The sequence below is a fragment of the Elephas maximus genome, chromosome 8 (genome assembly GCF_024166365.1).
Source record: "Elephas maximus indicus isolate mEleMax1 chromosome 8, mEleMax1 primary haplotype, whole genome shotgun sequence".
NCBI classification, from domain to species: domain Eukaryota; kingdom Metazoa; phylum Chordata; class Mammalia; order Proboscidea; family Elephantidae; genus Elephas; species Elephas maximus.
The window spans coordinates 25,654,298-25,681,296 of record NC_064826.1 but is presented as its reverse complement, the minus strand read 5'-3'; the positions used below and the strand labels follow the sequence as shown (position 1 = coordinate 25,681,296).

Here is a 26,999-nt window from a genome sequence, read left to right as displayed (position 1 = left end):
GGAGTATGAGTGAGAGCCGGGCAGAGTTTTTAGGAGTTCAGTCCTCTTCTCTGTGTGGAATTAAGAAAAAAGAAATCACAAGTGACCTGAAATTCAATGAGACAATGTGACCGTTCCAGTGAAAAAGTTCATCTGGTTCACAGTGGAAAAAAACGGAAATGGGACTTTTGCTAAAACAAGCAACATTTAAAATCACAAAAGATGTTTTAAAAAAGCAAAAAGAAAAGCATTATAAATAATTCTAAGAAAACAAGATGTAGCCAGAAAATCATGGTAATTCTTTGCATGTTCTTCGTCAAAACCAGGAAGTTGTATTACAGCTAGGAAGAAGGTGACCAAGGATGACCCAGCAAAGTGTGGAGGGGCTAAACTGCGGAGACCCCTTTTTCTTTCTTGACCCAGAATTTTGCAGGCTGGAAGGCAAGGGAGAAGGACAGTGAAGCCAGTTAGCCCAGCTGACATGTCTTTAACAGCAGAAAAAATAATAAGGCATAATTCTTTTGAACAGTTTCTAATCTAAACCCCTCTCAGGCCAGAGATTAGGCTTTATTTAACATGTCGGGAAAGGCAGTTTCAAACAGCTTAGGAAGCAGTGATTAGAACACATTTAAAAACAAAACAAAATACAACCATCTATTACATAATGAGGTTATATAGGACATCACCTTAAAAATAATCTTCTAGAATAATTTAAACATTACCTCTAGTAAGGAGGGGAGCTGGGATTTAAATCAGACAGTCAGGCTCCAGGGGCCACATCATTACACTGTCTGCCTTTTACTGAGGCAGGATTCCTCAGGATCCTGTGTGGGGCCCTGTTTTCTTCTCTCTCCACGCTGTCGGGGAAATCCCATCCAGCCTCGGGCTTCAAGGAACCAAATGCTGAGCTGTCTCAAATCTACGTTTGTCTCACAGAGCTGTCTCACGAGCTTTAGACTCACATAGCCAGCTACATACTTGGCAGCTCCTCATCAGTGTCTCATAGGCAGCTCTAACTTAACACATAACAAAATATACTCATCACATAATCTCTCCAGTCTCAGTGAATTGATAGCTCCTCTGCTGCTATAGGGGAACAGATTTGCAGTGTTTTCTTTCTCTTTGTCCTAGCCTTGCCTTTCCAATATAAATTTCTCTGATCTTCATGCTTTTCAGTTTAGTTTTTGCTTTTCCATTGCTTGTATATTTTATTGATTAGTTCCTTGATTTATTGTTGTTCCATAGCAGATATAAATAAATCGAGGAACTAATCAATAAAAGAAAGGATAAAAGATAAGTTCTACATGTGGCATTGAGGGAAAGTACATCCCAACAAGCTGGCCTAATCTCTCCAGAAGATGGCACTCACAGTATACTTTTGCTTTTAGCTTTCAATCTCGAGAAACATTTCACATGAAGTAAGTTTCCCTGTAAAAGAAAAAAAAAAAAAAAAGTATTTTTCATGATATTTCATGTTTTATCATTTCTCAGACAGTCCTCTAGACTACCAAGACTACCAAATAATGACTTTACGTTGTTATTTTACAGAGGAAGGTAGTGGTTGGGTCCCAGAAGGAACAAAATTTGTGACGGGGGAGAATTTGTGAGGTGAGGGGCAGTACATTCCCTCCTATTCTAAAATACCAGTAAACAAATAATAATCATATTACTATAGAGTGGGACACACAAGCTGGAAAGCAGAAGAGAACAGAGATTGGGGGTCTAAGAAGCCTAGTGATTGAACATACATCTAGGGTTCACTGGAAAATAAACAGGTAAAAACAGGTACATTCCCTCCTATTCTAAAATACCAGTAAACAAATAATAATCATATTACTATAGAGTGGGACACACAAGCTGAAAAGCAGAAGAGAACAGAGATTGGGGGTCTAAGAAGCCTAATGATTGAACATACATCTAGGGTTCACTGGAAAATAAACAGGTAAAAACTGTATTTTAAAGGCAATTACATAATGTAGTCCTGGCACTTCATTTATCAAATGTGTGATCTTGGATAAGATCTCTCTCACTCGCGTGCATGCACGGCTTTAGATTACTTCTATTAGCCAAACCAAACCCATTGCCATCAAGTCTATTCCAACTCATGGTGACCCAACAGGACAGAGTAGAACTGACTCATAGGGTTTCCAAAGCTGTAATCTTTACAGAAGCAGACTGCCCCATCTTTCTCCTGCAGAGAGGCTGGTGGGTTCGAACTGCCAATCTTTTGGTCTGCAGCCGAGAGCTTAGCCACTGTGCCACCAGGGCTCCTTTACTTCTCTTTAGAATGATGAAATTGGACTAAACTCTACAGATATTACAGTTCCAAAACCCCGTGATTGCCAAACCCAACTACAGAGTATAGGGAAAAAGTAATTGCAAATTCAACAAGTGGAAGAGAGAGACTGAGAAAGTTTCGTGGCCTATGAGTTAAACTACAGGTCCTGGCACAGAACTAGTTTATTGATGGATGGTAACTATGGATCACTATTCTCAACATGGTTGCATATTTGTTTCATTGGGGAGAATTTTAAGTTATAGGAACACCTGGGCCCCACCCAGACCAGTTAAACAGACTCTCTGAAAGGGTGGGGCCCCGGTAACAAATGTTTACTCCAGGTGATTCTTACACATAAACAAGATTAAGAACCACAGCTCTAGATATCAATAAGATTATTAGACCTAAACCAGTAGCTGTTGAGTCAATTCCAACTCACAAGGATCCCACATATATCAGCATAAAACTGCTCCACACGGTGTTGGATGGCTGATTTTTTAGAAGTAGATAGCCAGGCCTCTTCCAGGAGTGTCTGGGTGGACTCGGACCACCAACTTTTCTGTTAGCAGCCGAGTATGTTAACTCTGCACCATCTGGGGACTCCTTTATTAGAGCTAAAAGGCCTTTAATGGGGATAAACGATGTTAATACTACTGAAAGGCATAGGCATAACTGGGGGGGATGCAAAGCGAAAATGAGAAAGTAAAAGGAGAGAATAGAAGATATACCGTATTTTACCTTAACATGTGACCTCTGCATGTTTGCCAGCCACGTTCCGCCCTCGAGGCAACCTCACAAGCACCACCTTGACAACCCTCTTCCACATGTTACTGTAAAAACAAAAATTAGCATAGCCTGCGTACAAAAATACCTCACGGGGGAGGGCCAGGCTGGCAAACACACACAGAAAGCGAGGTTTAGTAAGTCTCTGGGCTAGGAATGTCCGATTTATAGACAACTCCTACTTGCCCTTTACTGTTACGTAAATTTGCCCTCACTTTGAGATGATTGAACCAACCCCTACTCACAACAAATTCTTCATCACAATCACCTTCACTTGCTGCAAGTGCAGCTTTTAAGTCATTTTAAAGATTTGAGCCTTTTCTGACACTAAACCAAAACCCACTGCCTTCCAGTCAATTCTGACTCACAGCGACACTATAGGTCAGAGTACAACTGCCCCATAAGGTTTCCCAGGAGTGCGGGTGGATTCGAACTGCCGATCTTTTTGTTAGCAGCCGTAGGGCTTAACCACTGCACCACCAGGGTTTCCTTCCTTACACTTAAGTAAGGCTAAATAAGAACCATATGCACCTGTTCCAACTTACTGACAAATTCGACTTAAAGACATACTTAGAAATGGATCTCGTTCCTAACTTGGGGACTGCCTGTAGAGCCATAAGTCTGGAAAGACAAACACATAAAAATGGAGGGTTGCTAACCCAAATCCCAAACCTATTGCTGTCTAGTCGATTCTGACTTACAGAAACCATATAGCATAGGGAGATTTGTATTAAGGAAATGACTCATGCAGTTGTAGAGACTGGAACATGGGTCAGGCTAGAGGCTTCTCCTCATTTATGTTGCCACAGGGACTGGTAAACCCAATATCGACCAGGTTAGACAGCCGGGCTCTGGCTCACAACCTGGGAAGACTGACAAATCCAAAGATCAACAGGCAAGATGGCAGGTAAGCTGCTAGCTCAAAACCCAAGAACCAGAGGTCAGACAAACAGGAGTCAGCTGCAGAGTCCACTTCGAGCAAAAGCCTTGCCAGAAAGTCCACTTATATTCGATGCAGGCCGCACACCCAAGGAAACTCCATTTCAACTGATTGGCTACGTACAGCAGATCCCATCATGGAGTTGATCACATTATAGCAAATCTCATCATGGAAGTGATCATATCATCATATGACAGCCAAACTACATTATAACTGTCAAACCACTGAGAATTATGGCCCAGCCAAGTGGACACACAACCTTAACCATCATACACACAGAATTTTATATATACTTTTAAGAAACTCATGATGATCCATGAATTTCTACTGGACCCTATATCACAATATATTTCTGTATGGGGCCTGGATTAGACATGGATATGAGTGTAGTTGGTGTCTTTTGTTAAATGGTTTTGTATATATAAGCGAATTTCTCTTGAAAGACACAGAAGTAGACTTGAACAAACGAAATAAAAAAATCTCCTATTCCTGGATAGGGTGACTCAACATCATAAAGTTGCCAGTTCTCTCTATGTTAATTTACAAATATAATATAATTTAATAAAAATACCAGTAACCATTTTGAATGGAGCTTGACAAATTGATTCTAAAGTTCATATTAAAAAAAAAAAAAAATCAAGATTAGCCTGGAGAACATTAAAAAGCAAAATTATAAGGGAGCACTAGACCCATCAGATTTTAAAACACGCCATAAATCAACTATAGTTAAATTGGTGTGCTACTGGGACACAAAGAGACAAACAGACCAACCAAACCAAACCCATTGTTGCTGAGTTGATTTTGACTCACAGCGACCCTAAAAGACAGGGTAGAACTGCCCCATAGGGTTTCCAAGGCTGTAAATCTTTATGAAAGCAGACTACTGCATTTCTCCTGTGGAGCAGCTAGTGGGTTTGAACCGCCAACCTTTTTGTTAGCAGCTGAGTGCCTAAGCATTGCACCACCAGGGCTCCTACAAGCAGACCAGTGTTTAGTTCACCAAGGAAGAGAAAACTTCTGCCTGGTTTACAGATGGTTCTGCATGCAGGCACAATTTGAAAGTGGACAGTGGCAGCACCGCAGCTACTTTCTGGGACCTCCCTGACTACCAAGGGGAAATTGGATTGATACTACATCATGGAAGTAAAGAAGAGTATGTCTGGAATACAAGAGATCTTTACGGGCCCCCCTTAGTGCTACTCTGTGATTATAGTCAATGAAAAACTATAACAACCCAATTCCAGCATAACTACTAATGGCTCAGAACCTTCAGAAATGAAGCTTTGAGTCATCCCATCAGGCAAAGAACCATGACCGGCTGAGGTGCTTGCTGAGGGCAAATGAGATATGGAATGGTTGGTGGAAGAAGGTAGTTCTAAATACCAGTTATGACCACGTGATCAGTTGCAGAAATGAGGACTGTAATTGTTATGAGTATTTCTTCCTTGTTTTAGTATATGTGTATATATATATATATATGTGTAAACCCAACCCAATGGTGTCAATTCTGACTCATAAGAGACCCTGTAAGACAGAGTAGAACTGCCCATAGGGTTTCCAAAGCTGTAAATTTTTTCAGAAGCAGACTACCACAGAGCAGCTGGTGGGTTTGAACCACTGATCTTTCAGTTATATATATATATATATATATATATATATATATATATATAAAAACCCAAAAACCAAACCCAGTGCCGTCGAGTAGATTCCGACTCATAGTAACCCTATAGGGCAGAGTAGAACTGCCCCACAGAGTTTCCAAGGAGCACCTGGTGGATTCGAACTGCCGACCCTTTGGTTAGCAGCCGTAGCACTTAACCACTACGCCACCAGGGTTTCCTAAATATTTATATATATATATATATATTTTTTTATATATATATATATATATATATATATATATATATATTTTATTGCTTATATAAAATATAAATGGGGCTAGTGCCTTTTTGGTTGTACGCATTCGTTGTACCATGTTAAGGGCAAGTATGACTTTATAATTGTCTTTATTTAGAGATTATGTATAGCTTAAGGAGATGTGTACAGGTGCTAAGTTGACGATGGGTGGACTCTGATGGTTAATGTTATGTGTCATCTTGGCTGGGCCATGATTCTCAGTATTATGTAATTATCCTCCATTTGCAATCTGATGTAAGGGGAGTTTCCTTGGGGATGTGGCCTGCATCCAATATATATAGATGTTCAGGCAAAGCTCTTTTTCTCTTGATCCTGCATTTGACTCATTATCATCTGACCTCTGGTTCCTGGTATGTGAGTCAGCAGCCTGTTGCCTAACCTGCAGTATTTTGGCTCATCAGCCATTGCAACCACGTGAGTCAGGAAAAGCCTCCAGTCTGATGTCTGACTCATGGATTTGGGCCTTGCCAGGCTCCATAACTGCGTGGGCCATATCCTTGAAAAAATCTCTCTTTATACATAATATGTATATATGTATATATATATATATGTGTATATATATATAAACAAACAAAAAAAACCGCATTGCTTGATTAATGTACTCTTTTTCCATGCTCAACAGACTTAACAATTTTGTCCAAATTATTCCTAGTGAAACAATTAATTAATTTGGTCAAAATAGTGAAAAATATTGATAGCACCTCAATTAACTTGTTTTTCATTCGCTAATACGATTTGGAAACATTTGCACCCATTTTTATTAAATTCGTTGCACATGTGTTAGTACTGGTTTCTAAAGGCTATTTGTGAGCGTGTATGTTTGTTCTTATCCCCATGAGGACTATACAATCTTTGATGTGAAGGGTTGCCCCAGCTTGTTTATTCATATCATCCCTCAGTGTTTGATGCACACAAGACTCTCAGGAGATGCTGTGAATGATTGCAATGTAGAATGGATATTTGTTTAGCTTTGCCATTAAATCTGTCTCCAAGGTTTGATGCAGACCAGATTCAACTCAGAGCCAGTTGGTGATCCTGGATCCTTTCTTTCCACTCATTTTCAGGCATGGAAACTGATATGTGGAGGCACTGTGAGTTCCAGGCTCCGAAAATCTCCTCTGACGAAGGGTTCCCAACAGTAGCGATTCATTCAGGTTAAGCATTCCTCTTCAATCTCTCCTTTAAAGTTGGAGACGTCCTGGCAAAATTTAACCCACCAAGACTGAATACATTTGTGTGAATTATTTGGTTAAATCTAGGTTTTTCTGAGTGTTCCAGAAGGGTAGGGCCAGCCTGAAAACCACTCATGGAAGATGGTAGTGGAGAACGGTCAAAAACAGGGATAAAAAAAAACCCAAACCCACTGCCATTGAGTCAATTCCAACTCATAGTGACCCTATAGGACCGAGTAGAACTGCACCATAGAGTTTCCAGGGAGTGCCTGGTGGATTCGAACTGCTGACCTCTTGGTTAGCAGCCGTAGCACTTAACCACTACGCCACCAGGGTTTCCAGAAAAACAGGGATACTGAAGTATATTTTGCCTATTTCACAATTGTTTATGAAGTGAACCCTCTTTTTAGGAGTGGATTTATGCTATTACATTCATTCTGGAAATTATCTTGTACTGTCAACGAACAGTAGTTAATTGTTTTTTACTTGGTAGCAATTATACTTTATTTAGCATTATATTTTCAGTGCCTCTGCACCATGATTGGTATACATTAGGTGCACACTAGATATTTTTGGCACTGTTACTGGGACATGTCATCAGGAAAGACCAATCACTAGAAAAGGAAATCATGTTTAGTAAATTAGAGGGCCAATGAAACTGGAGAAACCCTCAGTGAAATGGATTAATGTATTAGCTGCAAAAATGGACTGAAACATACCAATGATCAGGAAGATGGCAAAAGACTGGGCAATGTTTTGTCTTGTTATACATAAGTCACCATGTATTGGAGCCTGACGCGACAGCAACTGACAACAACAAGATCTTTTTGATTGAATGAATAAATGAAAATAACATATATGTATCATATTCAAATATTTGTTCTCTAGCACTTCACTAGGCAGCTCCTTTGTAAATCCTCAAATCTTTCTCCTGCGTGAAAATGCCTAGCTTGAATATGTCCATAGTTCATTAGGCTAAATAAAAGATAATAGCATAGCATGACTATCAGTACCTTTAGGATCTGAGCCCTGACATAGAGCAATGATGTGTGACTGACTCAGTGGAAAGTTATTTTTCATCGAAAAAAATTGGGACATGGTCAAGGAAGCAATCAAAACATTACTTTTTGTAATGCACCAAATAACAGCAATGCAGAAAAAAAAGAGCAGAGTTAGACATTCAAGCAAAGAAAAGAGGAGTGGAAAGAATTCATTTAAGCTCACTTATTAAGCTTTATTGTTTCCATGCTCTTCCCTGAAATTTATGAAAGGTGACTACAGAATTGGATGTGTAATAATGAGTTTGTACTCTGAGGTGTTCAGTTCACCACTCTTGGTAAAACAAATAGATTCATAACCCTGAGAGATTAAAATATGAATCACTAACTAAAATCAGAAATTCCAGGGGGAAAAAAGCGAACAAGTAAGGTAGAGCTTTTTTTTCTTCCTTTCTGTGTTTTCCCTATTTTCCTTGTCAGACTTTCTCTGAGTTGTGACAAGATCTAAAAAAGGAGAGGTACCACAAAAGTGATGAAAATCTTCTAATTCTAACCCAGTCACTAACAAACTAAGTGACATTTAACTATTTGACTTTCATTTTCTTCCTTTGAAAATTCATTGAGCAGGATGAAATGCTCTCTAACATCCCTCACAGCTTGAATATTCTATGATGCTACTATTCCTGGGGTAAGATAGCACCATAAGGAAAGAACTGACTTGGGAAACAGTAAGACAAAAAGGTGAAGTTTTGATACGGGTTAGTGGAATAGCTGTGTGGAATATGAAGGTGAACTGAAAATAGTTCAGGAAAATATCATCAATTTAGAGGAACCAAAAAAGAAGAGAAATGGAGAGTGTCCTGTGTGCCAAGGTTCAATAGGAAAATATTTACAATCTTCAAGAACAGTATGCAGTATTGTAAAAATGGCATGGCGGTGGTGTCTGACCACCTTTAACTTCACAAGAGGAAGGAGAATCAAGACCGATAGCCCAAGGCTGATTTCTATGAGGTTCTGACACCAATCGTCTCTCCCATGGCACTTTCTACCTCTCTGCTGAGTTTGATAATTCATTATAACGGCCACACAGAGCTCACAGACAATACTCGTGATTAATGGGATTTATTAGGGAAATAACAGTTCAGTTTCAGAAATGCTCAGGATATAGTTCTTCCATCAGGACAGCCTCTTCCCAGCCCTGCCCCTCGGCCTCTGCCCTACTTAAAAAAAGTGTTAAAAAGCTCTTTTAGTCCTGCCAATAAGCACCCACAGGCACCCCACTCGGCCAGTAAGCCCCACCCCAAAGGCACTCAGCTTTCTCACTTCATGGACCAGGAAGCCCACTGTACCCTCTCCTGCCAGTCTCTCCCTGCCAGTCTCCTGGTTCTGTTGCCTCTGCTGCTGCCATTTTTCTGCTGCTGCTTCTCACTGTGTGGCCATCTTTGGTGTTACTGCTCTCTCTGTCTCCTGGGCCTAGGAGGGTCTCAGTGCAGAGTTTCCAGATCCAAGAGACTCGCTCTGCTCACTCCTGGCTCTTCTTCCTTGGTGGTGGTAAGATCCTCTCTTTCCCATCTCTGAGATGGCTCACCTCAAGCTCAGCGGGATGGCAAAACTAATTCCGCTGGTGGGCCACGATTACCCTATTTGCACCGTCTCACCCAGTCATATGAGTGGGAGTTATAAGGCCATGGCAAGAAAGGCCACACAAAAGCCATCTGTCACACCACAAGCATCAATTGAGATTATAATTGTCTACAATAAGGAATTTGAGATGAGCTAATGAAATACTTATCTCATAATCCTGGATAATAGCTCAAGTATACAAAGTTGTTCACATTCTAGAATTCAGGATCTAAGATGGAATTTCAATTAACATTTTGTTTTATTTTTCACTAGTTAGGTTCTAAGTGATAAATGTTACAGAGGTTAAGTCTAAGATTTATAAAATATGTTAAAATGTTGTTGTTAGGTGTCATCGAGTCAGTTCCCACTCATAGCAATCCCATGTACAATAGAACAAAACACTGCCAAGTCCTGACCCATCCTTACAATCGTTATGTTTGAGCCCATTGCTGCAGCCACTGAGTCAATCCATCTCAGGTTTCTTCCTCTTTTTTGCTGACACTCTACTTTACCAAGTACGATGTCTTCCAGGGACTGGTCCCTCCTGATAACATGTCCAAAGTACATGAGACCAAGACTCACCATCCCTGCTTCCAAGGAGCACTCTGGCTGTGTTTCTTCCATGGTACATTCGATATTCTTCACCAACACCGTAATTCAAAGGCATCAATTCTTCTTTGGTCTTCCTTATTTGTTGTCCAGCTTTTGCATGCATGTTAAAATAAGCAGTCCAATAAGTGAAGAAAATTTAAGAGGAGGAGTAAAGTAGTCAATAAAGTGAAAAAGAAAAATGAATTAGTAGAAAACAAGAGAAACATAACGCACCAAAGCATCAACACAGAAATGGGCCATATATTACTTTGTCACATATTAACTCTATAATGAAAGAAACAACTGAAAACAAGGAGGCACGATATTATGTTTATGTCTGTCTCTGTCCTTAAAAAAATTCATAGAAAAAGAGAGGTAGAGAGGACCATCTCCTGAAGAATAGTAGGCATAAACATGGATGCTATGGGAAACATCAGGAAGAGATGCTAAGATATAATTAAAAAGTAAGGATAAGACTTCGCGACACAAATTTCACAGCGCTAAACTCAAAGACGTTTCAGGGAAGCAAGATTGAGGGCTTGTTACTGCTGGCGTGGAGTTTGAGATTTTGGTGATGTTCGATGGAGTGTCACATGCTGGAACAATGGCACAGCTCATGTGTTTGGTCCTCTGGCTGTTGGTGGATCCTCTTTTCCCAGGGAAAAACACTGGATATTGGGATGACTTCTGAAGATGTGCTCGCTTGTCAAGTTATCTGGGGTTTAAAAGAGAAATAGTGATTGTTGGTCCAGTACCTTTCTGAAGAAACAAGAACCAACTCTTCCAGACACAGGAGAAATTCACGAGGATGCTCTAGGAGAGTCTTGTCTTACTATCAACAACCATATGATATATAAATCCAAACAAACAAAAAATTGCTGTCGAGTCGATTCTGACTCATAGCGACCCTATAGGACAGGGTAGAACTGCCCCATAGAGTTTCCAAGGGGTTCCTGGTGGATTACAACTGCTGACCTTTTGGTTAGCAGCTGTAGTTCTTAATCAGTACACCACCAGGGTTTCCCCATGTGTTATGGACTTTATTATTATTCTCATTCTATGGATGAGAAAATGAAAACTTGGCAAGGTTAAATAATCTGTCCAAAGTGAATGCCATAGGCGAGATCTGAACCCAGTCACATTACTTCTCAGCCCCAACATTAACCACATCGCTATCCTGTGTCAAATGCAGTGGTGAATTAAACAGCTGAGGTACAGAGTTTAGAATGGGAAACACACACCAACCAACCAACCAGTTGCCCTCGGGTCAACTCCGACTCGTGGTAACCCCATGTGTGTCAGGGTAGAACTGTGCTCCATGGGGCCTTCGATAGCTGATTTTTTGGAAGTAGATCACCTGGTCTTTCTTCTGAGGGGCCTCTGAGTTGACTCGAACTGCCAACCTTTTGGCGAGCAGCTGGGAGTATTAACCATTTGTATCACACAGGAGCTTTCTTTCTCTGTGTGTGTGTGTGTGTAATTTTTTTTGAGGTTATTTTGGATAGAAATTTGGTTCGGTTATGATGATAGACTTTGGAAAACTCTTGGACCTCATTTCCCTTGTGGTCCCCGCTGTCCTGTTGAAATTACGCATACTCACAAAAAAAAACTAACAAGTCCACGTACACTTTGCTATGAAGTAAGAAGGGATAATGTGGAAATGTTATGCACATTTCATAGTCTAGAATTTTTTTTCATTCATTTACATAAATCCCACTTCTCGGGCTATTCCTTTCACATTTCCCACTCTCTTCCCAGTCAATTCCATCCTTTTTTTTTTTTTTAAATGCTGCCTTCATTTGAAGAACAGAGAAAAAAGGAGACATCTTTTTTTTCTTTTCATATCTATAGTCCCGCTTTCAATTTTATTTTATTTTTTCACATACATTTTAGGTTCTTGAAACATTAAGTTAGTAACTCTGCTTCCTTAAAAATGTAAATGTTATAGCAAGACATACACATTTGCAACCTTAATTTGCCTTGAAAGCAAGATGAGCTCTGCAGAGATTGGTATGCGTGAGCGCGTACTTGGGACTGTTTGGTTTCCAAAGTTCCTTCAAGTCCTGAAACAACAAACACCCATTTGCTCTTGAAACTGGTTCAGAACAGAAGAGAAAGAAGAAGGCCTAATGGAATTTGCTTAACAAAGCAGGGTTTCCTTCACTCTAGCTCTCCAAGGCCCTTTTCATCTGAAAACTGGGTTTGGAACCAAGTGGAAACAAGCTCCCACCAGTGGGATTCATCACTTCCTGGTTTCAGATGGGCACAAAGAATAGTCTCTTTTGTGTTTTCCGGCTATTCACATTTTTAGTCAGGTCTGAAACTAGAGGTGCGCTTAAATAATGGATGGCTGGTACACAGTTTCTTTTTCCCAGCTGGGGATTCACATTCTTATTTTCCCAGAGCAAGGTGAAAGGAACAGCTTTTCAACTCAGCTCACCAAAAACTGATGCAAAATAATATGAAGCGAACAGTCCTCCTGAATGAGAAAGATAATTGGAAACATACTATCTAGACCCCTTTGAATGCCTTAGAGTTTTTTTTTTTTTTTTTTTTTTTGTCTGTAAGAGCTGTGGGTTTCTTTTTTCTGAGGGCAGAAGGGACAGAGGTGAGCTGTTCAGGTACTGTTAAAATCAGATAATTTGGTTTAACATACCTTTCAGCAAGCCACTTGTTCTCCAGACTTCCATTTTCGTGTAATTAATGAGAATTTCACATAGGTTTAGGAGTCCCTGGGTGGTCCCTGGGTTGTGCAAATGGTTAACACGCTTGGCTGCTAACCGAAAGGCAGGAGGTTTAAGTTGACCCAGAGGTGCCTTGGAAGAAAGGCCTGGCAATCTACTTCTGAAAAAAATCAGGCATTAAAAACCCTATGGAGCACAGTTCTACTCTGATATACATAAGTTTGTCATAAGTTGAAACTGACTCAAAGGCAAACATTTTTTTCTTTTTTGTTAACCAGTACCAGTTGCCATCAAGTCAGTCCTGATCATGGTGACCCATATGTGTACTCCATAGGGTTTTCAATGGCTGATTTTTTGGAAGTAGATTGCCAGGCCTTTCTTCTAAAGTGCCTCTGGGTGGACTCCAACATAAAACATTTGACTAGCAGCTGAGAGCATTAATTGTTTTCACGTGAGCAAGTTAATCATTTTCCCCACCCAGGGACAATAGCGGTCACTTATTGTTAGGTGCTATTGAGTCAGTTCCAACTCATAGCGACCCAATGCACAACAGAACGAAACACTGCCTGATCTTGCGCCATCCTCACAATCTTTGTTAAGTTTGAGTCCATTGTTGTGGCCACCATGTCAATCCATCTTACTGAGGGTCTTCCTCCACTTTACCAAGCACGATGTCCCTCTCCAGGAACTGATCCCTCTTGAAAACATGTCTAAAGTATTTGAGATGAAGTCTCGCCATCCTTGCTTCCAAGGAGCATTCTGGCTGTACTTCTTCCAGGATAGATTTGTTCGTTCTTTTGGCAGTCCATGGTATATTCAATATTCTTCACCAACACCACAATTCAAAGGCATCACTTCTTCTTTGGTCTTCTTTATTTATCGCCCAGCTTTCACATGCATAGATGTGATGGAAAACACCAAGGCTTGGGTCTCTTGCAGCAGATTGGGCCAGTGCCATACATCTTTTGATTTCTTGGGTGTTGATTGTGGATCCAAGTAAAACGAAGTCCTAGACAATTTCAATATTTCCTCTGTTTATCATGATGTCACTGTTGTTGTTATTCTTGTTAGGTGCTGTTGAGTCAATTCCGACTCATAGTGACCATAAGCACAACTCAATGAAACATGGCCAGGTCCTGTGCCACTCTCACAGTTGTTCCTGTGCTTGAGCCCATTGTTGCAGTCATTGTGTCATTCCGTCTTGTCGAGGGTTTTCCTTTTTTTCATTGACCCTCTACTTTACCAAGCATGATTCCTTCTCCCGGGACTGATCCCTCCTGATAACATATCCAAAGTATGTGAGACGAATTCTCACCACCTTGCTTCTAAGGAGAATTCTGGTTGTACTTCTTCCAACACAGATTTGTTCATTCTTTTGGTAGTCTATCGTATATTCAATATTCTTTGCCAACACCACAATTCAAAGGCATCAATTCTTAACTCTTCCTTATTCATTGTCCAGCTTCCACACCAATATGAGGTGATTGAAAATACCATGGTTTGGTCAGGTGCACCTTAGCCCTTAAGGTGGCATCTTTGCTTTTTAACACTTTAAAGAGATCTCTTGCAGCCGATTTGCCCAATGCAATGAGTCTTTTGATTCCTTGACTGCTGCTATAATGGATATTGATTGTGAATCCAAGTAAAATGAAATCCTTGACAACCTCAATCTTTTCTCTATTTATCATTATGTTGCTTATTGGTCCAGTTGTGAGGATTTTTGTCTTCTTTATGTTGAGGTATAATCCATACTGAAGGCTGTAGTCTTTAATCTTCATCAATAAGTGCTTCAAGTCCTTTTCACTTTCAGCAAGAAAGGTTGTGTCATCTGCATAATGCAGGTTGTTAATGAGTCTTCCACCAATCCTGATGTCAAGTTCTTCTTCATTTAGTCTCACCTCTAGGATTATTTGCTCAGCATACAGATTGAATAGGTATAGTGAAAGGATACAACCCTGAAACACACCTTTCCTGATTTTAAATCAGGTAGGATCCCATTGTTCTGTTCGAATGACTGCCTCTTGATCCATGTACAGTTTCCTTACGAGCACAGTTAATTGTTCTGGAATTCCCATTCTCCTCAATGTTACCCATAATTTGTTATGATCTACACAGTCTAATGCCTTAGCATAGTCAATAAAACACAGGTAAACATCTTTCTGGTATTCTCTGCTTTCTGCCAGGATCCATCTTACATCAGCAATGATATCCTTGGTTCCATGTCCTCTTCTAAAACCGGCTTGAATTTCTGGGATTTCCCTGTTGATATACTACTGCAGCTGATTTTGAATGATCTTCAGCAAAATTTTGCTTTCATGTGATATTAATGATATTGTTCGATAGTTTCTGTATTCTCTTGGATCACCTTTCTTGAGAATAGGCATAAATATGGATCTTCTCCTGTCGGTTGGCCAGGTAGCTGTCTGCCAAATTTCTTGGCATAGATGAGTGAGCACGTCCAGAGCTGCATCTGTTGTTGAAACATCTCAATTGGTATTCCATTAATTCTCAGAGCCTTGTTTTTTGCCAATGACTTCAGTGCAGCTTGGACTTCTCCTTCAGTACCATCAGTTCCTGATCATATGTTACCACCTGAAATGGTTGAACATCAACTAATTCTTTTTGGTATAGTGACTCTGTGTATGCCTTCTATCTTCTTTTGATGCTTCATGTGTCATTTAATATTTTTCTTGTAGAATCCTTCACTATTACAACTTGAGACTTGAATTGTTTCTTCAGTTTTTTCAGCTTGAGAAATGCTGACTGTGTTCTTCCCTTTTGATTCTCTATCTCCATCTCCTTGCATTTGTCACCATAATAGTTTACCTTGTCTTCCCGAGCTGCCCTTTGAAATCTTCTGTTCAGCTCTTTTACTTCATCATTTTTTCCTTTTGCTTTAGCTAATCGGCATTCAAGAGCAAGTTTCAGAGTCTCTTCTGACATCCATTTAGGTCTTTTCTTTCTCTTCTGTCTTTTTAATGACTTCTTGCTTTCTTCATGTATGATCCTTGATGTCATTCCACAACTCGTCTGGTCTTCAATCATTAGTGTTCTACGCATCAAATCTATTCTTGAGATGGTCTCTAAATTCAGGTAGGTAGGATGTACTTAAGGTCATACTTTGGCTCTCGTGTACTTGTTCTAATTTTCTTCAGTTTCGACTTGAATGTACATATGAGCAATTGATAGTTTGATCTGTACTCAGCCCCGGCCTTGTTCTGACTGATGATATTGAGCTTTTCCATTGTCTCTTTCCACAAATGTTGTCAATTTGATTCCTGTGTATTCCATCTGATGAGGTCCATGTGTATAGTCACCGTTTATGGTGATGAAAAAAGGTATTTGCAATGAAGAAGTCGTTGGTCTTGCAAAATTCAATCATGCTATCTCCAGCATCGTTTCTATCACGAAGGCCATGTTTTCTAACTACCGATCCTTCTTCTTTGTTTCCAACTTTCACATTCCAATCACCAGTAATTATCAGTGTATACTGATTGCATGGTCGATCAGTTTCAGGCTGCAGAAGTTGATAAAAATCCTCAATTTCTTCATCTTTGGCCTTAGTGGTTGGTGCATAAATTTGAATAACTGTCATATTAACTGGTCTCCCTTGTAGGCGTACGGATGTTATCCTATCACTGACAGCATTGTACTTCAGGATAGATCTTGAAATGTTCTTTTAGACAATGAATGCAATGCCATTCCTCTTCAAGTTGTCATTCCTGGCATAGTAGACCATATGATTGTCTGATTCAAAATGACCACTACTAGTCCATTTCAGCTCTCTAATGCCTAGGATATCAATGTTTATGCATTCCATTTCATTTTTGATGATTTCCAATTTTCCTAGATTCATACTTTGTACATTCCAGGGTCTGGTTATTATTGGATGTTTGTGGCTATTTCTTGTCATATTGAGTCATGCCACAGCAGCAAATGAAGGTCCTGAAAGCATGACTCCACCCATGTTATTAAGGTTGACTCTACTATGAGGAGACAGTTCTTCCTCAGTCGTATTTTGAGTGCCTTCCAACCTGAGGCGCTCATCTTCTGGCACTATATCAGACAATGTTCCATTGCTAATCATAAGTTTTTCACCTGCTAATTCTTTTCCGAAGTAGGCCACCGGTCCTTCTTCCTAGTCTGTCTTGTCTGGAAGCTCAGCTGAAACCTGTCCATCATGTGTGACCCTGCTGGTATCAGAATACCAGTGGCTTAGTTTCCAGCATCACAGCAACACACAAGCCCCCACAGTACAACAAACTGACAGACAAGTGGGGGATGATGTCACTAGATCAGGGTAATTCTGAAATTTAATTGGGAAAATGCTGTTATGTTCACCTATATGGAGGTAGAAAATAGTTCTTATTGTTGAATAATATCCCATTGCATGGTTATACCACATTTTTTAGTCCATTTATCTGCTGATGGACACTTGGGCTGTTTACACATTTTAGCTATTGTGAATACTGGTGCAGTGAACACTGGTGTACATATCCCCTATGTCCTTGAAGCGTGTCGTGTACTCTCTCTCTCTTTATTTTGTATTTTTCATTCTTATGTGAAAAGCAGTGGAGATGGAGTAGGGTTAGGAGGGGAAGTCTTTGAAGAGAGGTTAAATTCATTCCAGATGTTTTCTTTAGACCTATCTTCAGAGACTGGGCTTTTATCTTAACTTTCCCTTATAACCTTACTCCATCTTCACTGCTTTTGATACCTTCTACTTTTTCCATCTTTTAAAATTTTGGGAGGATTCACTATTCTTCTAGTTTTTCAGTAATGCATTGTAAAAATGGCATGGGGGTAGTATCTGACTTCCTCCAACCCCTCAAGGGGAGAGGAGAACCAAGATCAACAGCACAAGGCTGATTCCCACAAGGTGAAGGCCAGACAAGCCTCCTCTCTCCACCATCTTTACTGATTCTGATACCAGCTGTTCCTCTCACGGCACTCTCTACTTCTCTGTTGGGTTCAGTAATTTAGGGCAATGGCCACAAAGAACTCAAAGACCTTACTCACATTACGGGGTTTACTAGGGAGGTAACAGTTACAATTCAGACTCAGGAACACTCAGGATACAGTTCTTCCCTCAGGACACCCTCTTCCCAGCTGAGCTCACAGGCATGCCTCTCCCTGGCCCTAGGGCTCTCCCCAGAGGCACTGTGGTTTCTCTCTCCTTGGTCTCCTGCTTCTGGGTCTCTGCTGCCAGGTCTTTCCTGCCACCGCTTCTCACCATCTTCAGGGTTACAGCTTGCTCTTTCTTTCACGGTCTCTTGCTTCCAGGAGCTCCTTAGCACAGGAATCCTGGGTTCAAAGGACGTGGTCTCTGCTCCTGGCTGTTCTTCTTTGGTGGTGGTGGGTTCCTCCTCTCTGCTCTGGAATTGGCTCTCTTTTAAGGCAAAACTGACCAGGTCCCTTCATGGGCCACCATTACACTATCACACAATCTTGCCCAATCACCTAGGTGGGAGTTAAACAAGACCATAGTTAGAAAGGCCACACAAAATCAATCCATTATACCACAAGCATATTTCCTTTTTTTTTTTTTTTTTATCTTTTTCTCCTTGATGCTTTTGGCTTTTTTTTCTAACTGGGGAAAAGAAATGGCAACTTTTCAGAAGTAGTCAAAATTATGGCTGTGATAAAATGTTTCTGATTTTTTTTTTTTTTTTTTTAAGTAACCTCTTGTTGGTGCTTCTGAGGTGAAATCCTGTGTTCTGTTCTCATTCATGTGCACTATTTGACCTCAGGGGGATTGGAGACCAACAGTTTGGGTGGATGTGAACAAATTCGTTTTTTTAAAAAAATTTCCAGATGACAGTTCTAATGAAAAGGAACATCGTTTTACATAAAAAGAATCCTCTAAACCTCTAGCTGTGAAATACAAAAAGATCACACATGTTCAAAAACTATTCGGTAATAAAGAAAAATAAATGATTATTCATACATAAACCATTAAATATATATTATTTAAGATATTAGAGTATGCAAAGAACTATGTGTTGTAGCCCTGAGGAGGAGAAATGTATTTAGATCGCAGTAGAGTAGATCACAGCACTGGGACAAGACTGTGATCTGGGTTCTAATCCTGTCACTGCCTACTGTAAGGCTTGAACAAGTCACTTAACCTCTCTGTGTTCTCATTTGTGAAAATGGAGAAATGATAATACCTCTCTGATAGAGTTGTTATAAGATTTAAATGAATCAATGCATGTAAAGGGCTTAGAAGAGTATCTGGTACATGTAAGCATTCAATAGACATTTCCTATTATTACCGGAAAGCTGACGTTTCAGAAAGCTTTGCACAAGTCAAAATAATTTTGTGTGGTGTGTATACATTTATGTATACATAGCCCTCAGCTAGAAAGAGTTTTGTATGCATGGAATGGAAAATATAATTGGCAGTCATACGTCTTCAGTTTTTATTTCCATTTACTTTATCTTATTACTCTACAGGGTGGCTATGAGTTGGAATCAACTCAACAGCAGTGGGTTTGGTATTACTCTACAGATATCTGCTCAATCCTCTTACAATTTAAAGTGATTCTCACTCACATAAAAATCAACTATTTTTCAAGTTTTATGGAATCCAGAACTTATGTCAGTCAACCACTATAAATAATGCCTTGTGGAGTTTATTCTCTACTGTTCACAAGGTCAAAGAATCTCTTCCGAATTCAGGGCACACCCATCCCTGCACATCATCCACTGACCAAAAAAAACCCACTGCTGTCGAGACGATTCCAACTCATAGTGACCCTATAGGACAGGGTGGAACTGCCCAGTAGAGTTTCCAAGGAGTGCCTGGCGGATTCGAACTGCCAACCTCTTGGTTAGCAGCCATAGCATTTAACCACTACATCACCAGGGTTTCCACTAACAGCTGCTATCAAATCTGAGGAACCCAGCTGTATGCTACCTTGTTCAAGAAACTTCCCTGATTCCTGAAGGAATCTAAGTCTAGTAACAATCATTTCATTTACTTGTAGCAATCCAATAGCTGTTAGCTGCAAGAATTTCTTGTTAAATGTGGTTTAAACAATAGGGATGCTATTGCACACAAGCATTCTGGAGGGAGGCAGCTCCATGTTTGGTTCAGCTGATCCCTGCTCTTACTGAGGACCCACTTTTCTCTCTGATATCCTCTGAGTATTGCATGGGCCTAAGGATCCCTGTGGAAAACTGCTAGGTGCCAAACTCAACATCTTCACTCTTTCTTTTTTTTAATCGATGTTGTTAGTTGCCGTGGAGTCATTTTGGCTCATGGTGACTCATGTACAACAGAACGAAAGGCTGATTGGTCCTGTACCATCTTCATGATTGTTGCTAGCTTGAGTCCATTTGTTGCAGCCACTGTGCATTTTGAGTGTCTTCCAACCTAGGAGTCTCATCTTCTAGTACTATGTTGGACAATATTCTGTTGAGATCCATAAGGTTTTCATTGGCTAATTTTTGGAAGTAAATCACCTGGCCTTTCTTCCTAGTCTGTCTTAGCCTGGAATCTCTACTGACGCTTGTCTACCATGGATGACCCTGTTGGTATTTGGAATACCAGTAAATAGCTTCCAGCATCATAGCAACAGGCAAGCCACCCGAGTACAACAAACTGACAGATGGGTGGTAGTTCTTGTGATGGTTAAGATTGTGTGTCAACTTGGCTGAGACATGATTCTCAGGGTTTTGGCAGTTGTATAATGTTGTGATCACTTCCCTGTTGAGACATGATATGTTATTACCCCCATGATCGGATCTGCTATGAGCAGCCAATCAATTGAAAGGAAGTTTCCTTGAGAGCGTGGCCTGCACTGAATATAAGTGGACCTTCTGGCAAGGCTCAGGGGTGTTTTGCTCATGCTGGATCCTGCAGCTGATTCCAATTCATCTGACCTCCACTTCTCGGGACTTGAGCTAGCACTTGCCTGAGGTCTTGCCTGCTCATCTTGGGATTTGTCGATCTTCACAGCCTGTGAGCAAAAGCCCTGCTCTCTGACCGGTCAATCTTGGGTTGGCCAGCCCCTGTGGCTATGTGAATCAGAAGAAGCCTGTATCTTGACCCACAGACTTGGGACACTCCAGCCTCTACAACCACATGAGCCATTTCCCTGATACAAATCTCTCTCTGTATATTTTTATATACTTCACTGGTTTTACTTCTCTAGAGAACCCAGCCTAAGACAATTTATTACTAATGCCATTTACAAATACAGTTATATTTGCAGAGGCTACATGTCCATTTAAAAAGAAACAAAAACAAAAAACATCTACAGGTCAAAAAAACTACCCTATATGATGCTGACATCCAAGTGAATTCTATAAAATAGCATCATCTTTTTTTTTATTCCCAGCGATCTTCCTTGGAGCATTTTAAGGCTTTGCTTTCAATATAAAAGTGATTCATAAGTAGAGTTAAAAACTATTAGCATACAAGGTCTTATAATAAAAATTATGTTTTCTCCCTTCATCTAAGCCCGTACTCTATTTCCGTTCATTAGAAAGGCAACTTCTGTTAACAATTTCTTGTATATTCTTTACAATGACATTATTTTGTGTGTCTTTTTTTACTGCATCATTTCCTTGCTGGCCTTTTACTTTTCAGTATCAACAGCCTCAATTCTATAGCTCATCTATACAGTCCAAGATAATCAGACTAGGAATCACTTTTAGAATCCCACAGGAAGAAAAAAATGGCTTTCTTAATCAGAGAGAATGTGTTCATTAGGGAAAAGAATTTGAATTAGCAAGACTTCCTTCTGAAGCACTAAGTCACATGACTGTAATAGTTTTCATAATGGCCATCAGTGACAATATGTGTGCATTCTTGTGACTACATCCCTGTCATTTCTCTCCAATACCTTCCATGTTAATAACTGCTGCGTGAGAAGATGTGCTGACAGCCACAGGTTTTATAAATGGTCTGTCATCTTCCGTGGCACGTGACACGTTATATTTTGTTTGAACACGAAGGGCATGGATGACTGTCTTTTCAGTGAGACACATAGAGCAAGATGCAAGATTGTTAAAATGCTAAACATGTTATGGAAACATATACTGAAAGATTATGGGAGAGAAAATGATCTAGATTAATGTATTTGAAGCTTGCTGTAATATGATGCCCTATAAAATACAATATTTTTTAAGGTAGGACTAGTTTGGATTTCAGAGCCCTGGTGGTCCAGTGGTCAAGAGCTTGGCTGCTAATCAAAAGGTTGTCAGTTCAAATCCACCAGCCGCTCCTTGGAAACCCTATGGGACAGTTTTACTCTGTCCCATAGAGTCGCTATGAGTAGGAATCAACTCGATGTCAATGAGTTTGGTTTTTGGATGTCTAAAAAACCATAAGAGACTTATTAAATAGAGCTCATCCTGGGCAATTTTCTAATGTCCTTTTAAGTCTCTGTAGCCTACTTTTCCCACACAATTCTACTGTTTCCCCAGAGAATATTTTATCTAGTCTTTCAGGAACTCTATTTCTCTCCCCCATTGCTCCAAAGAATGTGCCAGTAGTCATTTACATCCCAGTAGATATTGAAGTTACTATGTTAGGCTCCCATCTTTGACTTGTAATAAACAAGGTGTCCTTCTCCTTAATTAAGGGAATACAGATCATTCCTAAGTGAGTTAGGCAATTCTGAACTCCTTAAATCTCACTCTTTAGGCTGAGAAGGAGGATGATCCTTAATTTAATACTATGTTATTTCAAAAATGACCTCGGAGGTAGCATTTTACTGAGGTTCCTGATTGATTTACAGGTCCAAAAGATTTTGGTTATAATCACGTAACTTGGGACAGAACACCAAGGAAAAGATCTTCATTGTTTTAATGGCAGGATAGACTTTAGTTTTGAAGATAGCCCTGCACCCAAGTCTTACAGACCTACTTTCTACTTTGGAAAGATGATGTCATCTCCGCCAAGGTTTGAATCTCAGGTTGGGAAGGGTGCTATATGAGTGACTTGGCAGTAAAAGTACATCAAAAAGTGGCAAAGCATAGCACTATGTATGATGACTCAATCCTGACACTGTAATTTAATTCACGAATAAGGGGCAGTGGAAAATACTGTTGTGAAATCAAAGACAAAATGATAGGGCGACTCAGATCCTACAAGGAGGGTAGTCACTGCTGTCATGCAGCTATTCTGGGCTTGAAGGTATAGTAGGTATTTCTTTTGGATCTGTAATCCCAGTAGTGACATTTATAATTCTTTCAAGAGCTTCTTAATGTGGTTGAAGTATCTAGTAAACTGACTTGTGGGAAATTATTTTCTTGTCATTCATCCAAAGTCCACCTTGATGACTCTTTCAATACGCACTTTTGCAACTATCTTTTCTGAGAATTTAAATTGCTATTTCCTAACTCTTATTATTATATATTATCATTCAACTGAGTGTTAAAAGGAGAGTTGGTGATCTGAAAAGGGAGTTAGACAGCTGAGTGACTCCACTAACTTTGAACATTTGATTAAAGTGTGCTTGAGTCAGTGTTAATAGTTTTCTGTATGAGAGCTTAAGATATTCTGTCACTGCAAGCTCACTTATTAATCTTGTCCTTTTATCGGGTAAAGTGTACATTGAAATTCTAAACACAAGTACTCTGGCATTCACTATTCTTTTAAATCATAAAAAAGCTATTGAGAAAATGTGTTTATATGTTGACCCACTTTTACGTCTCTTTATTCAAAAGCTTCCTTTACTTCAAGAATAATGATCATGCATGTGGGGAAATCAGACTTAATTTTAAGTTGAAAACATGTTTAGTATCAACTTCAGTATGTCCAGATCTTTTTTTTTTTTTTTTTGGTGACAGTAAAAAAGGGGATTAAAATAACAATTTACAAAAGAAGAAAAGGCAAAAGTTTCCCGTGTAAAAGAACCATTAAATTCGATTTTTTTCAGTTTGCGGTTGTAGCAAATGTCACACAGAAAATGACAATGTTGGTGTTTTAATCCACTCAACATCTTTGGGAACAGGTGTGGCCTCACAGAAAGCAAAGAATGTTGACAAGGAATTGGAACAGCAGGTTTGCAGGCTATGTCTGATTTGATCTTTGCTGAATGAAGAAGCAACCACATTTCTCTGTCATCCGGGACACTGGGTCAACAATACCACAGGCACTAAGACTATTAAAACAACTGCTGAGTGGATGCTAGCCTTCCCAACTGCAACTGATTTTAAATAAAAGAGCACTTGGACCAAAAAAGGTTGCCAGGCTGGTGTCTTGGAGATGGAGAACATCTCTGCTAATATTGGTAGTGGCTAGAGTATCACTTTCTTAATATTTTCCCCCAAATAGTTTCATTTACCAACCTACGAAGACCTAGCTAAGTAGTTGTTGGAAGAAACAGAAAATTTCTCTAACTACCTTAAATTAAGTGAGGAAAGGTTTGATGGGAAGGTTAAGAACACAGGCACTCACCTGAGACCCACCTGAATGACATTCAGCTGTGACCCACAGGAGCTGGAAAGAAAAAAAAAAATCAAGTTTGCTGGCTGGCAATCTCTCTGTCTCACACATGGACACTGTTCCTTAATCTCAGATGTAGATTTGCTTCGTTCTTTTCTTTTTACACATTGGCTACTTATGCTCAATCCCCATGTCATTTCACACTGGCTACTGCAATCTCTGTCCCTATTTTCAGATTCCGAGAAGAGAGACTTATCTGGTCCTGGATCTGACATGCATGCTGAGTCCAAAGCCAATGAGTCTACAGTGAACAAGCAACCAGGAGAGCTGAATTCTGCCACAGACAACCAGCTATATGGCTGTGAACATGTCACTTCATCTCTCTAGCTTTCAATTTCACAATCCAGAAATGGGGTAGGGGCAGCAAAATTAGGGGTAAATATCTGAGTGAGAATGGGGCGGGGGGTGGGGTGTCAAGGCAGAGTGCAGGAGCAGACCAGCACCAACAGAGAGGACATCATACTCTACACTTGTTGCCCAGAGCCAGAAACAACCTCACAGCTCCTGGTTTTGCAGGTAGAAGTGCTTCTAAAAGCAGAATTTACCAAAATGTCAGGGGATTGTAGAAGTATTTGTATTTGTTTCTTGGCTCTTGAATGTCTTAGTCCAAGAATTTAAGGCCATTTGTAATCTAGAGTTCCTGGATGGCAAAAATGGTTAAGTGCTTGGCTACTAACCAAAAGGTTGGTGGTTCAAACTCACCCAGAGGAGTCTTGAAAGCAAGGCCTGGTATTCTGCTTCCAAAAGATCACAGTCGTGAAAACCCAGTGGAGCAGTTCTACTCTGAAACATATAGGGTCACCAGGAGTTGGAATGGACTTGACAAAAACTGAGTTTTATAATCTGGTCTCATCTGCCTTTTCAGAACCATTTCTCCACTTGTGTTCAACTCTATTCAAATGCAATTTCTGTTTTCACTGTCCTCCTCAGTGTTCATATGTCCAATAAAAAGCAAACGGAAGTTAAGAAGTAGGAATTATTTAAGGGGGTATGCAGTCCTCATTAGCCTCCCTCTCCAACACAGACAAGGCTGAAGGAACCCAGCAAACAGCCTTTGCTTAAGCTCCAGAGTCTCAAGCTTGGATTTCCTCTTTTCGGAGTCCTGGATCCTGGTTCTGCTCCTCTGCCCAGTTCATTTCAGCTGCGTGGCTTCAGCTGTGCCGCTGCCCCACCTTTCCTCTCACTGTCCCGTGGCTATTTCTGAACTCCCTGTGTGCTGGTGGTGGCCATGGCTGCCCAGCTCACTCTCCAAGCCCACTATTCTGGGCCCCCTGCTGGGGGTGGTGAGTTTGGGCCTGAAGCTAACAGAAATTTGCTGCCTTTTGCCAATGCACATTTCCTTTCTTTTGTTTTGATTTTTTATGTTAGCTTTTTGGTCTTTGTTCTTCTTTTATTGTGGAAATGGCTCATGATCCACATTCATCTGATACAGGTTTACATTTTTAAATATGCAGACTAAAGGCACATATGGGACAGAACAGAAATGTGTATAAAATGTCTATGGATCTCCTGAAAGTGTTTCTTCTAAAAATGCCCAATGGAAGCTAATGACATCATATAAATACTTGATTCAATTTCTCATCAGAATAAAACCCCAGTGGTATGTGCTGTTCCCAAACCCATAACTCGACATACTATTATTACTCAATTCGTGACTGAAAGAAGCTTATGTACTATTTTGTTTATAATATATTCTTATTACAATGGACTAACATGGACTCAATTTACACTGCATTCTATGTTATGTTATGTGATAGTCTGCCATGTGGTATGTATTCTATCAAGCATGTATAAGATATTACGGTATTTGTATGTTAGTCTTTATATTATTGGAGACTTTTTTTTATGTCAAGTGTTACTATTCAAAACCTAGGGGACAAAATGATTCTTTTAGCATTTCATATTAAAGAGGGTGTATATTAAATAATAGACTGTGTCATAAATTGTTTTGCAAGCAGAAGCCAGAGAAAACTGGGTCATGCCTCCTTTTTGCTATTGCATTCATCCCCTGTAGAATGTGAAATCAGCTTTACTGTCTCATATTTATTCATTTATTTCAAATAAAAAAGAGAAACAGCAATCTGGCCAAAAAAATGGAAAGAAGTTTCTTCCTGGCAGGGACTGGTTTACGGGAAATGAAGATTTTTACACTGTCCAGTCTGTCCATGGCCACCTCATTCACGACGCTGATTCTCCAGTAGCTACAACGACTTGAGCTTTTTTGTGGCCAGAATGCAAACTGCTTCTTTGTAACACTAGAGGGTGGTGTTTGTAAAACCACTCAGGACTGAGACTGGCACTGACTAGAATTTATCCTGAGATTATTTATTCAATTTCTCTTTGAAAGAGGGCAATGCAAAAAAAAAAAAAAAAATTAACCTATTATGAGATTATGGACTATAAACTGTAATGTCAGGGTAATTAGCCTGAATGGTTTTAAGTAAATCTACCTGTGTGAGTCTAGTGTTTTACTGGGGAAGTGAGAGGGATAAACACCTTTATTTCAGTAATTTACAATAAGAATTAAACCTCAGTGTGGGTAGTAATTCTTATTGTATATTACTGAAATAAAG

General features: G+C 39.9%; 2 long non-coding RNA genes across 2 annotated transcripts; both read right to left on the bottom strand.

The window, feature by feature from the left end:
- Positions 1 to 247: 247 nt before the first annotated feature.
- On the bottom strand, positions 248 to 10,431 carry LOC126081820 (uncharacterized). Its single transcript, XR_007518444.1, has 4 exons — positions 10,273 to 10,431; positions 2,996 to 3,087; positions 1,349 to 1,407; positions 248 to 413 (listed from the first exon to the last, which is right to left on the bottom strand). It is a non-coding gene; the product is annotated as an uncharacterized LOC126081820 (long non-coding RNA).
- A 2,392-nt stretch (positions 10,432 to 12,823) lies between these two features.
- On the bottom strand, positions 12,824 to 26,072 carry LOC126081827 (uncharacterized). The gene is made up of 3 exons (XR_007518445.1): positions 25,129 to 26,072; positions 24,379 to 24,420; positions 12,824 to 18,425 (listed from the first exon to the last, which is right to left on the bottom strand). It is a non-coding gene; the product is annotated as an uncharacterized LOC126081827 (long non-coding RNA).
- Between the last annotated feature and the right edge of the window lie 927 nt (positions 26,073 to 26,999).